General features: G+C 42.6%; 1 protein-coding gene across 6 annotated transcripts in view; it reads left to right on the top strand.

The window, feature by feature from the left end:
- LOC129851127 (forkhead box protein P1-B-like) overlaps window positions 1–16,561 on the top strand; it is a 246,278-nt gene that overhangs the window by 34,871 nt on the left and 194,846 nt on the right. The window lies entirely within an intron of this gene.

Genomic DNA, 16,561 nt, shown 5'->3' with positions numbered 1-16,561 from the left:
GAGTCTATTGCCCCCCCCCCCCCCCCCCCCTCGCCTCATCCCATCAGCAGGGGGGGTGGCGGTGATGATGAAACCGTCCCAGCAGGCCCCTCTCCTCGCCTTGCCACTACGCCTCTCTTTCTCAATCTCTGTCAGGATGCGTTTTTTAACTTCTCTGTGCCTGTGCCTTGGTCTCTGCCCAACAATTCATGACAGCAAACGTCAATTAAAATTCTCCCCAAATATTGTTGGAGAATTAAATTTCAATTATACAAATGACATTAGAGGAAGACAACATTAACATTGGTTTAATGAATTATACTCTAGGTGACAGTTGTTATTTAGTGGCAGTGCATTGTGGGCCTCTTCAACATGTGTTGATGTAATTGTGAAATGGAGTATAGAGGGAGGTGAAATGGAGTATAGAGGGAGGGAGACTGGTTTAGGGAGGAGTGGAAAGAGGGAGAGCGGACACATGCATGGATGAGAGGAGAAGAAGGGCACATCTCTCCATCTATCTACCCTTCTCCGCTGCTGTGCCGCTACACTTAACGCCTCATTTGTGGTCTCTGTGGCCAATGGCTTGAGTCAGTGATCTGTTGCCATAAAACACTGTTCTTTCTCTGTGCTGATGGTGCACTTGTTCATGGCTAATACCACAGAGCTCCTCTATTGCAGGTCTGAAACCTAATGGGTATGTATCCTCATTAAGATCACCCATAAACATAAAAGGATTTCCATTGTGGTTGAGACCAGTTAGACACAGGCATACCAGGCTGGGCAGACACACATTTTCCTTTAACTTCTTGAAAAGGAGTTCCTATCTGAGTTCCTTGTCCTCAGTGGGTAGACTGGGAGAGAGGTAAGATTTCCAGGTCAAGGTCTTCTGAGCCTCCTCCCACCCACTGTCCCTCACACCCTCTCCGGCTGCAGGCTGGAGGGCAGGGCTCAATCTGCTGGCCCAGAGGGAGGTCACTCTTCTGGTCCTGATACAGACTGCAGTTTCCACACTCGCACACAGTCACTGGATCGCAACAGTCACTTTTCCTTTAATATGTTGCCCATATGTAAAGGCAATATATAAGGAACACATATTTAGAGAAATAATGGATATAATAAATGTATCCTCTATTTCCTTTCTCTGTAGTTTTGCTTTCAAATGCATAGTCAACAGTTGCTGTCTTGTGAAATGATCACAATCATGTATGAATTTTGATTTATCCCACAATGCCAGTCGGTATTGACCTTTAATTTATGACTTATTTGTTTAGCTCTGCTTTTCTTTGTCATAATGAATCATTTATGTCAAGTACGACATGCATAAAGGAGTATTGTCTTAGAAAATACGAATGTCACTCAGGTCCTTTTCTCTCAGCAACTGAATGTTAATTTAAACCAACAGTCAACTGAACCTCTCCATTTCCTTGTGGCCCTATGAAAACTATGGGTCACACTGAATGCCACCGGGTCCTGCTTTATTCACTAACATCCTGCTTAACAAGTAGACCTCCTATTCCTCCCAGCTCAGTTAGTGTTTTCCTCTGTTGCAGATGTTTCTCCCTAGTCATGTGATAGAGAGGAGACGGGTTTCGCTCAGGGAAAGAGAGAGCGAGGCCTCATTGCTCTAGTGTCATTCTAATGGCAAATTAGATCAGTTTGACAGATAGACACAGAAAATTGTTTTAATTGTATAATTACCTGTGGTTAGTGGAAAACTGCTGTGATGTGGTTAAAGGCCAGGGAAGAGTGCCGTTTAGCCTTTATGTGCTCATTTTGTCACTGAACAGGAAATGAACAACAACTACGAATCCTCCGGATATAGTGCTCCCTCTCACACACACATACACAAACATATGGACATACTGTACGCATACACTCTCCCAAACAACGCCCTTGGGCAGGCCAAGGCGTGCTCAGTGAGACGTTACCATTATAGTCATGTGTCTGCTCCACAGGCGTGGACTGAACGCTGTGTGGTGAAGCCTGTAGCCACCTGACTGGGATGGCAGAACTTAACACACATTTAACAGCAGCTCAACATACGTCCCACTAAACGCTACTGCCACTGTAGAGAGCAGGCGGGCCTCATCAGATCAGTAACCTAGCTTAATCACCGCTCAAACGATTCCTGATAAGATGTCAAAATACTAGGCCATGGATCCAGATGGAGCTAAACACTGAATTTAGATCACTCACTCAGTATTTTGTGGTCCTGCATAGCATCATACCTATGGAGTGGTTTGTTTCATGTGCCTGGCTTTACCACGGATTTGTGTAAAAATAATAATGTACCTCTCCTGTTGTCTCTCTGCTGCTGTCCTGTCTTCTCTCTATGTTGAGGAGTGACCTCAACAGACCACAGTTGAAAAGTCAAATTGGGCAAAACTACTTCAGATTTTGTATAGAAGTAACTGCATGGCATATTTTGTATTCCACTGTTTTCTGGCAATCAAAATAGTGCACAACCATAAAGATTTAAAATAGTTGTCAAAAATTGTCAGGCGTCACCAGAAAATGGGTCATTGTAAGACACTTTCAGCTATCCATAATTTTGCACACACACACACATACACACACAGGGCAGTTTTATAGCCACTCATGCAAGATCAGTAACTGAATGATTTTTCAAGCCTGGTGGGCAATGCTGCATGCAATTTTCAGCTTGACTCATTCAAGTATAATAAAATAATGTAGGGAGTGCTTGAGGGACGGAAGGTTTGGAAGCTCTCACCCCTTAAGCAAGAGCTGGATTAGGACAGCCATTGTGTTGATGTGTTTGTTTCAGAGTCTGGTAACACAATAGAACCAAATGGAGCTTTTTCAAGTCAAGTATTCATACCCCTTGACTTATTACACATGCAGCCTGAATTCAAATTTGATTTAATATATGTTTTTCTCTCACCAGTCTACACACAATACCCCATAATGACAAAGTGAAAACATGTTTTTAGCAAATGTATTGAAAATGAAATACAGAAATATCTTGTTTACATAAGTATTCACACCCCTGAGTCAATACTTTGTAGAAGCACCTTTGGCAGAGATTACAGCTGTGAGTTTTTCTGGGTAAGTCTATAAGAGCTTTCCACACCTGGATTGTGCAACATTTGGCCATTATTATTTTCAAAATTCTTTAAGTCAAAACTGTAACTCACCCACTCAGGAACATTCACTGTCTTCTTCGTAAGCAACTCCAGTGTATATTTTGCCTTGTGTTTTATGTTATTGTCCTGCTGAAAGGTGAATTCATCTCCCAGTGTCTATGGAAAGCATACTGAACCAGGTTTTCCTCTAGGATTTTGCCTGTGCTTAGCTCCATTAAGTTTATTTTTTAAACTCCCCAGTCCTTAATGAATACAAGCATACCCATAACATGATGCAGCCACAACTATGCTTGAAAATATGAAGAGTGGTACTCAGTAATGTGTTGTATTGGATTTGCCCCAAACATAACACTTTGTATTCTGGGCAAAAAGTGAATTGCTTTGCCACATTTTTTGCAGTATTACTCTATTGCTTTGTTGCAAACAATATTGGCATATATTTATATAATATTTATATATTATATATTATATATATATATATATATATATATATATATATATATATATATATATCATATTTGTATTCTGCACAGGCTTCCTTCTTTTCACTCTATCAATTAGGTTAGTATTGTGGAGTGTCTACAATGTTGTTGATCCATCCTCAGTTTTCTTCTATCACAGCCATTGAACTCTGTAACTGTTTTAAAGTCACCATTGGCCTCGTGGTGAAATCCCTGAGTGGTTTCCTTCCTCTCTGGCAATTGAGTTGGAAGGAGGCCTGTATCTTTGTAGTGACTGGGTGTATTGATACACCATCCAAAGTGTAATTAATAACTTCGCCATGCTCAAAGGGATATTAAATGTCTGCTTTTTTTTATTTTTTATTAATCTACCAATACCTGCCCTTTTTTGCGAGGTATTGGAAAACATCCCTGGTCTTTGTGGTAGACATTCACTGCTCGACTGAGGGACCTTACAGATAATTGTATGTGTGGGGTACAGAGATGATGTAGTCATTAAAAAATCATGTTAAACCCTGTTATTGTACACAGAGTCCATGCAACATATTATGTGACTTGTTAAGCAAATGTTTACTCCTGAACTTATTTAGGCTTTCCATAACAAAGGAGTTGAATACTTTTTACTCAAGACCTTTCAGCTTTTCATTTTTATTAATTTGTTAACATTTCGAAAAAACAAAATTCCACTTTGACATTATGGGATATTGTGTGTAGGCCAGTGACAAAAAATCTAAATGTGTTATATTTGAAATTCATATTTGAAATTCAACACAACAAAATGTTGAAAAATTCAAGGGGTGTGAATACTTTCTGAAGGCACTGTAGATAAACATGATCATTTTCAAGTAGATGTTTTATATTCTCTTGTGTATCCCACTGTTATGTAATGTGTTGAGTTCATCATCATGAAGTATGAGCTGCCTTATAAAACCCCATTCAGTTTGTAAGATAATCGTGCATTTAGCCTGTCTGCAGTTCAACAGAAAGCAATTTGTCAATGATGAGCTTGTTGTCATGTCTCCGTTGTTGCCTCTGTCATACTCGGTTGTTCAGCTGTAGATCTGATAATGCTTAGGGGATTAGCAGGTAGTAAGGCAGTCAGCTGGCCCTGTGCTGCTATACACTACAGGCTCTCTAGGCTACTACAGGAGCCGTGTGTTTGGTCTCAAGTGTCTGTGCCGGGTGCTTCACAAATGGTCCGAGTTGCACCTAATGGTGACTTGCCGGCTTTATGGCCGCCACCTCCCCATGGATGATGCGGTAATGAAGGATGACAGGAAGGGCTAGGGGTCCGGGACAGACCCCGGGCAGCTGGCGGAGCAGGAGAATAGGAAGCACCGCCGCCAAGGAGAAACTGCAGCGAGAAGCAAATGAAAGCTCGTATCTGCCATCTCCCTCGCCTCTCTGCACTTTCCTGTTTGGACTTGAAGGTGATTGGAGCCGAGGCAATGACAGTTGACGGAAGCCGTGTGAGGAGAGAGTATTTATTTACAGTGAGACACGGTGATGCTTGTTCAGGATGCGGTTTCACGCAGGATGTGCCTCCCTGCCCCTCCCACAATTCCGCAGGTTTGATCATCTCACAAACGAGTGTGAGACGGGTGCTGGGAGACCCCTGTTCCAGGCAGACTGCATTGTGTAAGAGGCTGGGAGGCTGGGCCTGGAGGCTGGGAGGCTAGAAGCTGGGACAGACCCAGCAGCACTCACTCAGCACGACTTCCTGCCCGTCCTCGGGAGGTACGACCAAGGTCAGCACAGGTCACTGGGAAAGGGAGTGGGAAACTTTAAGAGTGTGTGCCGAGAAACAGAGAGAGAGAATGTGTGTGTGTGTGTGTGTGTGTGTGTGTGTGTGTGTGTGTGTGTGTGTGTGTGTGTGTGTGTGTGTGTGTGTGTGTGTGTGTGTGTGTGTGTGTGTGTGTGTCTGAGAGTGTATGTACACCCTGCCAGGAATTCCTCTTGGCTTGGCTTGTAAAATGGGAGGGAAGGGGTGTCAGAGGTGTAAATCTCCGTAATTACATTGTACTGTATGGCGTAGTTACTGTGTAATTATCAGTGTCGTCACCCTACAATAGAGTAGCCCCTTTACTGAAAGTAAAAGGTGTGTGTTTGTGCGTGTGTCTACTGTTACACTTAATTGATTCAATTACATATCTGGTGGACCTGCCAATCTTGAATACATTTCCTCTAATGGAGCAACAGAATTTTCACACACATTGACTTTCTCCTGCCTTAGTCCTGTTGTCCACACCCACCATGTTTCATGTTGGTACTAGTCCTAACACACCACGTTTCATGTTGGTACTAGTCCACACACACGTTTCATGTTGGTACTGGTCCTCACACACCACATTTCATGTTGGTACTAGTCATCTCACACCACGTTTCATGTTGGTATTAGTCCTCACACACCACGTTTCATGTTGGTATTAGTCGTCACACACCACGTTTCATGTTGGTACTAGTCCTCACATGCCACGTTTCATGTTGGTATTAGTCCACACACATCATGTTTTATGTTGGTATTAGTCCACACCCACCACGTTTCATGTTGGTACTAGTCCACACGCACCAAGTTTCATGTTGGTACTAGTCCCCACCCACCACGTTTCATGTTGATATTAGTCCACACACACCACGTTTCAAAGGCAGTTTTTATTACGGCAGGACACCAGGGCAAACCATGGAGAACCTGCCACTTAAATAAAATGCACATCTGTTGAGAGTGTGCAAAGTGATAAACCATCAGTCTCCAGGCAGCATTGTGTTAATACACCTAAGTAGCTCACTAAACCTCCTTAGCATTTTGCAGTCAATTGAGTCTCTTTGAAATTGCAGTATTGCTAATTTTTATTGTACGATTTCATTGTCAGTGATATTTTGAGGTCATTGTCAATGCTTCTCATTGATATTGGTAAATAAAAGGAACACTTGTCATTGAGAAAGGGAGGCAGGCTTTATCTTCAAAACAGCCTAAAACAGTGATATTGAACTAGAATGAGTGAGGGAGCTCTTGAACATTAGCATCATTCCTGATAGTATATATGGTCAATGGCTTTAATGAGGCTTACAAATACAAAGAGATATTGTATCTCTGTTTTGTTCATGGATCACTTGTCTAAGTAGTGAGATATTATACTGACCGCCTCATGCTTCATGAGATAATGTATAACTTAGGAGGCAGACTGCTGTGCTTAACACTTACATGCTGACCAGACCGGACACGTCGTGTGCGCGAGCGTCACAAAATAAATGTAGAAATCCATGTTATTCAATTATTGCACCCACACTGCTTGCGCGCGCCAACGAGCGCCAAGGGCTAAAATAGAACTCATTCCTATTTCTGACGCAGATCGCGCTGCAAGTCCTGCCTCTCCCATCTCCTCATTGGTTTATAGAAGCAGGTACCCACGTGCCATCTCCTCATTGTTAATCCCCACGTGGGTGATAGAAAGACGAACTGTTTTACCGGTAGTCGTGGTAATACAGTGAAAGTTTAGATGCGATCACCATATAATTTAAACGATGAAAAAGCCTGGAAGGAGGAGAGATGACTAGGAACGATTCGGTTGGCCGTTTTATGTGTGGATTAATTGTCAGAGTAGAGATCCTTGTGCATTTCAGGTAAAATAACAACTCAATGTTTTTATCACAGGATAAATTAGCTAGCAACAGCAAGCTAGCTAAATAGGACAAATTAACGTTAGCTAGCAAGTGCAAGCTAACTAGCTAAATTACCATACATGTTTAATGCTTTTCGACCTGTCCCCAAATTAATGTCATTGGTTCAGAGTTTGTTTTGATATTTTAACCTACGTGTCGTGATCGCGTTTGGTGTGGAGGGGGCAAAATAAATTTATGCACGATAGCGCCAGCCAGTTTGGGCAAGGTGTTACAGTGTGGGAGTTAAGCAGTAGCTCACATCTCATTATTTCTCATCAAATTAATACTTGGAACTCTGGTTTTCATGCAAAACAGAATGTGGGCTTACACCAATGTAGTTGTAACAAGGTGCCTATATACTGGTGTTCTTACTTCATCATATATCTAATAAACAAAGACTATCTTTGTTTTCTTATGCTTTCTTCTGCTTCATTTGGATGCTTCATCTGAATACTCCATGCTGGCCTCCCGGGTGGCGCAGTGGTGCAGTGCCCTAGACTCTCTCTAGATTCTCTCTGGGTTCGTGCCCAGGCACCTTCGCAGCCGGCCGCGACCGGGAGGTCCGTGGGGCGACGCACAATTGGCATAGCGTCGTCCGGGTTAGGGAGGGTTTGGCCGGTAGGGATATCCTTGTCTCATCGCGCTCCAGCGACTCCTGTGGCGGGCCGGGCGCAGTGCGCTCTAACCGAGGGGGCCAGGTGCACGGTGTTTCCTCCGACACATTGGTGCGGCTGGCTTCCGGGTTGGAGGCGCGCTGTGTTAAGAAGCAGTGCGGCTTGGTTGGGTTGTGCTTCGGAGGACGCATGGCTTTCGACCTTCGTCTCTCCCGAGCCCGTACGGGAGTTGTAGCGATGAGACAAGATAGTAATTACTAGCGATTGGATGCCACGAAAATTGGGGAGAAAGCTAAGTAGCTCACTAAACCTCCTAAGCATTTTGCAGTCAATTGAGTCTCTTTGAAATTGCAGTATTGCTAATTTTATAATCTCCTTAGCATTTTGCAGTCAATTGAGTCTCTTTGAAATTGCAGTATTGTTAATTTGCTAATTTGATAATTTTTTTTACAAATATATATAAAAAAGAATACTCCAGGCTGTAATGGTACAAAGACACAAGGAAATCAATGCCTACTTGATTATCCAGAAAAATATCCAGGTTATATTATTGTCTGTGTCCAACGATGATCAGCTGTATTGTATTTGCAGCAGCAGCTGACCCTTAAAAGAAGAATCTGTAGAGCTTCATTTAGCCCCCCCTGGAGGAGCAGACAATATGCAGGGTGCTCCAGTGAACTCTGACCCTCTCTTCTCTCCTCTCTCTGGGTGCAGTGTGTCAGTGAGTTCCTACAGGGTAGATCTCCATCTCCAGAGCTGTAAAAATGACTGTGATTCTGCCATCCTGCCCAATGTCTATTCATGTGCCCAACAAGCACTGCATTTTTTTAATGTCACATAATAATTCACTCATCTCAGTAAGTCTTAAATAGTTGTTCAAAGTATTGACCCAAATGCTATTCTTCGATTTGGATGGTTTCACTCCCTCCCAATACTATGTCCACTCTCATGCCATGTTAAGAAATGAGCTTGGTCAGAACATGTCCAACATTATGAAGGGGTGTGGTGTTGACTTTAGTGGAGAACCAGGTGTTATCTTGGCCAGAGGGTGTGGCTAGCAGCTTTTACAATTGATCCCAGAGGGATAGGGCTGAGAAGATGACCTCTCACATATCCTTACCTCAGTGCCAAGATTACCAGGCCAGTGATGTAATGCTATGGGCTATTGGCAATAATGTTGAATACAATTTCAGTTTAGTGATATGTATATTAAGTAATTGATTACGATGATGCTATTGGATCTTGCATGCAAAAACCAAACTGGATAGTGTTGCCTCAGCTCTTGTATTTACATTGGATGTCTGTTGGATCTCAGCCCTAATTTATGTTTTGGAAGATGGGCCCAATTGAAACTGTCATAAAGCATATTCTCAGAGCATTATTAAAAGGCAAACGCCGTAGTGGAGTTTTCCCCTCCTTAGGAAATTGGAGGGAGCACAGATTGGTAAAAGGCAGATAATATATGTGTGAGATTGATCAGTGAGTAGCGACCCCATTATCTCCAGAGATGTTAATTATACTGTGCTCAGCTTGCATGTCAAAAGCCAGATAATTGAAGAAGGTAAAAGATGTCCCACACTTTATTTATGCTTTCACTTTGAGGCTGGCGGCAGATATCCTCTCCTCTTTCTTTGCTTCTCTCTCTCTCTCTCTCTCTCTCTCTCTCTCTCTCTCTCTCTCTCTCTCTCTGTCTCTCTCTCGCTCTCTCTCTCTCTCTCTCTCGCTCTCTCTTCCTCGCTCTGTTTCACTCTCTATTCATTTTTAGGCCCATTTATTTATTGTCAGTAATATTTGACTGTCAAATATGATCATTTTGCAGAGGTGTTATTCACCATCATCACCACTGTGCACTCTCTTTGCATTGCCTAGATTGTCTTAGGTTTCTGTTGGTCCGTCCGCCCGTCTGTATATCTGTATGTCTGTCTGTGTGGAACAGCATTGGGCCTGACTGTGAGCCCTGCAGGAAGGAGGACAGCATTATGCAATACAGTCATAATCCCTGGGTTTAGTCCCCTGGAGTAACCACAGACCCTCCAGTTGAGACATTACTTCTCTCCTGTTGTCAATACTCCCTGAATCACACTATTATTCATACACGTTTGTCATCTCTGAAAGAACTAAAGGCATACTGTCTTTTAAAGCTGTGATGTCAAGGAAAGTATGGATCTCCCCACCTCATGGTGGTCGTTTGTTAACCTATGTGATTTGGCTTGATTGTGTATCTGTCTGTTATATTAAAATTGGCTAACTGAGGATATCAATACTTAGGGGGGTTGTGAAAACATAGAGATAGTCTAACCATACATGAATGCTTAAGTATGGTATCAGTGCAAACTAGAAAGATGAGTTTAAAAAATGCTTTGTTGTTGAGTGGCTTACTGCCTTTCTCCAGTTACCCAGACAGCTATCTACCAAAAGTGGTCTTTACAAATGCGTTGAGGTGAGTGTCAACTGACATTTTTAAAAATACTTTTGTTATTTCTGTTGTTTATGTTTCGAGTGTCATTCCCCTGCCTGAACCGCTCTCAGAACTTTGTATCTCTGACTTCATTTCACAACAAAATGAAACCCTGCGAAGGGACTTTTTTACTAAAGTATTTTTTCATCACCTAGCCTGCTGATCGAGGTAACATCAAAACAGTATTTCCTGTGGTTTGAGTTGTGGTGTCTCTTTGTGTGCTGCAATCCATGTGTCTGTGTACACTAACAACAGATGCACTTACAAGTGTTTTCTCTTCAAGCATTTGTGTGCTCACCACATTCTCTCTGTTGACCAGACTGTATCTTATCAAACTCTCTCTGTGACACCTCTAGAACAATTACATAATCTGATCATGTTCATACTACTGAAATAAACAATAGCCATATTTAGTCTGCCAGGACTATGCCTTGAATTGATTTCATTACATTGCTTACATATGATTCTGCAATGTGTGAGGTTCCTTCAATTCCTTAAACATTTTGCAGTATTTATGTGGGTATTTCCCATCACCGAATCTGATTGAATCTGATTGGATCTAAGCTGCAGGACAGGAGAGTGATCTATCCATGATGCTGCTGTATAGATGGGTTAGCTGAAACGTCACGAAAACCATGTGCCCGCTTCCATGTGGCAGAAGTCAGCGTGTTGTTATGATTCTGGATGGCCAGATTGCTAGAGAGAATGACAAGAAACTGCCATGTGGGGAATTGTAAGTGGCTCGTTTCATCTTGTTCTTGATACCATGTCTTGTTTTTAGGTGTTTTGACTGATTTCATGTCAATGCTAATATGGCTTCAATTTGCTAGCTAGCTAACCAACAATTGTAATGATGTATTTGAGAGACAACAGGTGCTCATTGTGCAAATGTATATATTTTTTTCAATAAACATTGGAGACAAAATATAGCTTCCATGCTGTCAACAATCTGAGCCAACCCTGTCTGTTTTGCCCCATAGTTGCGCACACGTAGGGCTGTTGCGGTGGCCGTATTACCGCCACACCGGTGGTCACGAGTCATGAAGGCAGTCAAATTCCACGTGACCGTTTAGTCACGGTAATTAGGCTTCTCCAAGCTCTGATGCTACTGATGGTCATTAGTAGCCTACCAAACTTGCTAACTGCCTGGTACTCAGCACTCTAGTGTCCCTCTAATCACACTGACATCAATGCAAATGTAATAGAAAATCTAATCAAACACTTAATGAGAGCCCGTGAGCTCGTGTTCCGCAACATTTCTATAGGCTATGCAATTGCGCGAAAAAACGGAGCGATGGCCTCTACTAAAAAGAGGAGGATCCAATCAGCTTTATATAGGAAAGGGGGATACCTAGTCAGTTGTACAACTGAATTGTGTCTTCCGCATTTAACCCAACCCCTCTGAATCAGAAAGGTCCGGAGGGCTGCCATAATTGACATCCACCTCTTCGGTGCCCGGGGAACAGTGGCTGCCTTGTTCAGGGGCAGAACAACAGATTTTTACCTTGTCAGCTCAGGGATTCGATTCATCAACCTTTCGGTTACTGGCCCAGCGCTCTAACCGCTAGGCTATCTGCCGCCCTTTATATAGACTAGGCCTACTATATTTATTTCTCAACTTTCCTAATATTTAGCACATTGTTTATCTTTACAACAGGAGTATAGCCTACCCGGCTGGCATGAAAATGAACCACAGAAAAGCCTTCTCATTTCGCTATTTAAGTGTATTTTTTCACGCTGCACCTGTTTCGAGACAGGTGCATGATAATTGTCCATTCTAAATCAAAACAAATTTCACACATATATTATTTATTATATGTAAAGACAAGATCAGATCAAGAATAGTCTGATGGGTGACATTATTAGCCTATCACTTGTAAATTATATATTATCACTTGTGAATGATGCCCAGCATAAGAGACTTTTTCGAATCATAGTCATGCACACTTTATGTAGCCTAGCCCATAGGCCTATATGTTTTGATTAGGTTTGTATCACAACTGAAGTGGTCTGTCACGCCCTGACCATAGAGAGCTGTTTATTCTCTATGTTGGTTAGGTCGGGGTGTTATTGGGAATTGTATGTCTATGTTGGTCTGGTGTGGTTCCCAATCAGAGGCAGCTGTTTATCGTTGTCTCTGATTGGGGATCATATTTAGGTAGCCATTTCCCCATTGTGCGTTGTGGGATCTTGTCTAGGTATAGTTGCCTGTGAGCACTACTCTGAGCTTCACGTTTCGTTTGTTCGCTTTATTGTTTTTGTTCTTTAAGTTTCTCTTCCAAGTAAAAGGATGGAAACATACCACACTGCATCTTGGTCCACTCCTTATAACGATCGTGACAGAAGATCCCACCACAAACGGACCAAGCAGCATGGCCAGGAGGAGCAGGTATCCTGGGCCTGGGAGGATATCCAGGAGGTAAAGACATCCTGGACTTGGGAGGAGATAATGGCAGGAGACGAAAACCTTCCATGGAAGCAGACGCAGGCGGTGAAGGAAGGAAAACGACAACCCCAGGGTTCGCGGCCACGACGGAAGTCTGCTGCCTCAGTTTGTGTGATGGCAATTGGCATATACTCCAGAATGTTATGAAGAGTGATCAGATGAATTGCAATTAATTGCAAATTCCCTCTTTGCCATGCAAATGAACTGAATCCCCCCAAAACATTTCCCCTGCATTTCAGCCCTGCTACAAAAGGACCAGTTGACATCATGTCAGTGATTCTCTCGTTAACAAAGGTGTTAGTGTTGACGAGGACAAGGCTGGAGATCACTCTGTCATGCTGACTGAGTTTGTATAACAGACTGGGAGTTTCAAAAGGAGGGTGGTGCTTGGAATCATTGTTCTTCCTCTGTCAACCATGGTTACCTGCAAGGAAACACGTGCCGTCATCATTGCTTTGCACAAAAAGGGCTTCACAGGCAAGGATATGGCTGCTAGTAAGATTGCAGCTAAATCAACCATTTATCAAATCATCAAGAACTTCAAGGAGAGTGGTTCAATTGTTGTGAAGAAGGCTTCAGGGCGCCCAAGAAAGTCCAGCAATCGCCAGTACCGTCTCCAAAAGTTGATTCAGCTGCGGGATCGGGGCACCACCAGTACAGAGCTTGCTCAGGAATGGCAGCAGGCAGGTGTGAGTGCATCTGCACGCACAGTGAGGCAAATACTTTTGGAGGATGGCCTGGTGTCAAGAAGGGCAGCAAAGAAGCCACTTCTCTCCAGGAAAAACATCAGGGACAGACTGATATTCTGCAAAAGGTACAGGGATTGGACTGCTGAGGACTGGGGTAAAGTCATTTTCTCTGATGAATCCCCTTTCCAATTGTTTGGGGCATCCGGAAAAAAGCCTGTCTGAAGAAGACAAGGTGAGCACTACCCTCAGTCCTGTGTCATGCCAACAGTAAAGCATCCTGAGACCATTCAAGTGTGGGGTTGCTTCTCAGCCAAAGGTGGCTCACTCACAATTTTGCCTAAGTGCAAAAATGATAACTAAGTGGCTCGGGAAACAAAACATTGATATTTATGGTCCATGGCCAGGAAACTCCCCAGACCTTAATCCCATTGAGGACTTGTGGTCAATCCTCAAGAGGCATGTGGACAAACAAAAAAAAACATTTCTGACAAACTCCAAGCAATGATTATGCAAGAATGGGCTGCCATCAGTCAGGATGTGGCCCAGAAGTTAATTGACAGCATGCCAGGGCAGATTGCAGAGGTCTTGAAAAAGAAGGGTCATCACTGCAAATATTGACTCTTTGCATCAACTTCATGTAATTGTCAATAAAAGGCTTTGACACTTATCAAATGCTTGTAATTATACTTCAGTATTCCATCGTAACATCTGACAAAAATATCTGACAATATTTGTGTCATTCTCAAAACTTTTGGCCACGACTGTAGATTGACATAGGCTAGTGCTTTTGCTGTTCATTAGGCCTACTCATCTTGTTGGCTGACGAAAAGTAAATTTGGACAGTTCTTCCAATATCTTCAATATGCACCTCGGAATTGGATAAGAACTCGCTCAGTTGCGTCCCCGATGTGTCTGTCTTCACTTGTAGCCTGTGAGAAAGACCCGATCACATGACGGAGAGCCATGTGAGTGTGAAGCCCTTTGGATTGCTCAGCATACTCAGAGAGAAGGGCACAATGCAGCACTCCATGCAAAATACATAGATTTTTTTTAGGGTGCATTATGGCCACAAATTGTGAATGAGAGACTCTTGGAGAGTGTACAGCCTGCGCAAAAAAACTAAGCACAATATTATTCAAACTATGTAATAATATAAAATAATGCCACGGAATTATAAGCAAATCTTGTCTACTAAATGAACTAGTGTGGCCCACAGCCATTTTGGCATAGCCACATCAGGACCTAACAAAACGACAAGTCAGAGTATGCTATTCTTTTATTCTGAATTAGACTACATTTTCTTCATATCATGCTTCTTTAGACTTGTCTAAAAAACATAATGGATTTATTGTGAAGGTGTAGGCTATATTGCATGGATTCTTTATACTTTTTTAAATGGCTTGTAGTCTTTGTGTGGAAGCCAGGAGATGCTAAATGTGCTTATGTTAATTAACGGTCAATTACCATGAGACCGACAGTTATTTGTTTGACAATCACTGGCTGACGAAATTTCGTGATCGAGTCCGTTTTGTTGCTAAACAACCAACCCGACTATGCACCTTTCCTTACCCCTTCTGTGTGGTCATGGTGACTGAGAGGCGTGCCCCTGGGGGAGTGGATGACAGTGGTCATCGTCCACCTCAGGCTGATGGACAGATGCTGCCTGTGGTTGATTTAGTGCATCACCTGGTGGACACGTTTTCGAATGATCCCATCTGAACGGAGATGGAGCTGGCTTTGGGAGAGCTCCACTGACTCCACACCATACAGGGTTCTACCACAGAGGGCTTGTATGGATCTCAACTCCGAATTCTATGGCCTGCCAATCTGCCATATGCCTCACTGGAATCTGTATGTTTTACTGTCAGTCTTCTCTTTACTTATTTAGGAGAGATGGGTTAGCATTAGCATACAGAGTTCATGAGAGAGAGAGGTGGAGTGAGAGAGAGATGGAGTGAAAGAGAAAAGAGAGGGATGGAGAGAGAGAGAGAGAAAAGAGAGAGAGAGAGAAAGATGAAGTGAAAGAGGAAAAAGAGAGAGAGGGAAACAGAGACAGAGAAAGAGAAATTCGATTTTTTTTGCATAGCTGGTGAAGTGAAGGGGAGCGGGGGTGATAGAGAGTTAGCGGACGGAGACTGGAGGCCAGAAATATTGTAGACTGCTCCCTTTCCCGACAGGAAACCCAGGACAGAGACAGAACAGGGCCAGAGTTACAGACCAAGTCTCTGACGTCACCTTCCTGGTTGTTTAGAGGGAGAAGGTCTTTTTCACACACTACACTGTTTAGTCAGTGTGTCATAAACTAGTTCCTATGGCAGGGTTTTCAAACTTTTTGTGGCCGGGGACCCCTTTTGTGATAGCAAAAGAAAATTCATCAGGGACCCCCTCATGGTCATAACACAACTCGAGTGAGATAAAAAATAGCATATAAGGAGATTTACTATGACTTTGGCAGGGCATGGCCGGATGATCCATGTCTCGGGCCCTGGGTAGGAAAACTTCTTGCACACTTTTTGAGTTTAAGCTTATTTCCTGCAATTCTACAAATTTGCCATGGGGCAGAGAGCCTTTTTGTTATTGCAGCTTTAAAGCGAAATTCCTGCAATTCTACACATTTGCCATGGGGCAGAGAGCCTTTTTGTTATTGCAGCTTTAAATCTAAAATCCTGCAATTCTACACATTTTGGCACGAGGTAGAGAGAAAAAATGCTTGAATTACAGTGCATTTATACAACAACCAAAAAATGAAGGGGAATACAATAAGTATTGACTTTAAACATGTATAATTGGTGGAGTACAATGGATACCAATATACCTGTGAGCCTCCCAGGCATATGTTGCCCAGGGTTAAGACCAGAAATTGTAGAATAAAGGAGTTATATGTAATATTTTTCTATTGAAATTGCAGAAAATGTCTTTAATATATCTATATCTATATATCTTATAGTGAAATTATAGTTTTTCACAAAAAATATCCCCCAAAAATGCGAGTGGTCACAAACAAACTTGCATTCTAATGATGCAGATTTCATTTTTATTCAACCTTTATTTTATCAGGGAGTCATACTGAGACCAAGGTCTCTTTTACTGAAAATACATAAAATACACACATACATTTTTTTAAAATAGAAAAGTCTTCTAAAACAGAAA

This window comes from Salvelinus fontinalis, chromosome 3 (assembly GCF_029448725.1).
Source record: "Salvelinus fontinalis isolate EN_2023a chromosome 3, ASM2944872v1, whole genome shotgun sequence".
Lineage (NCBI taxonomy): Eukaryota > Metazoa > Chordata > Actinopteri > Salmoniformes > Salmonidae > Salvelinus > Salvelinus fontinalis.
This window is presented reverse-complemented; position numbering and strand designations above follow the sequence as displayed.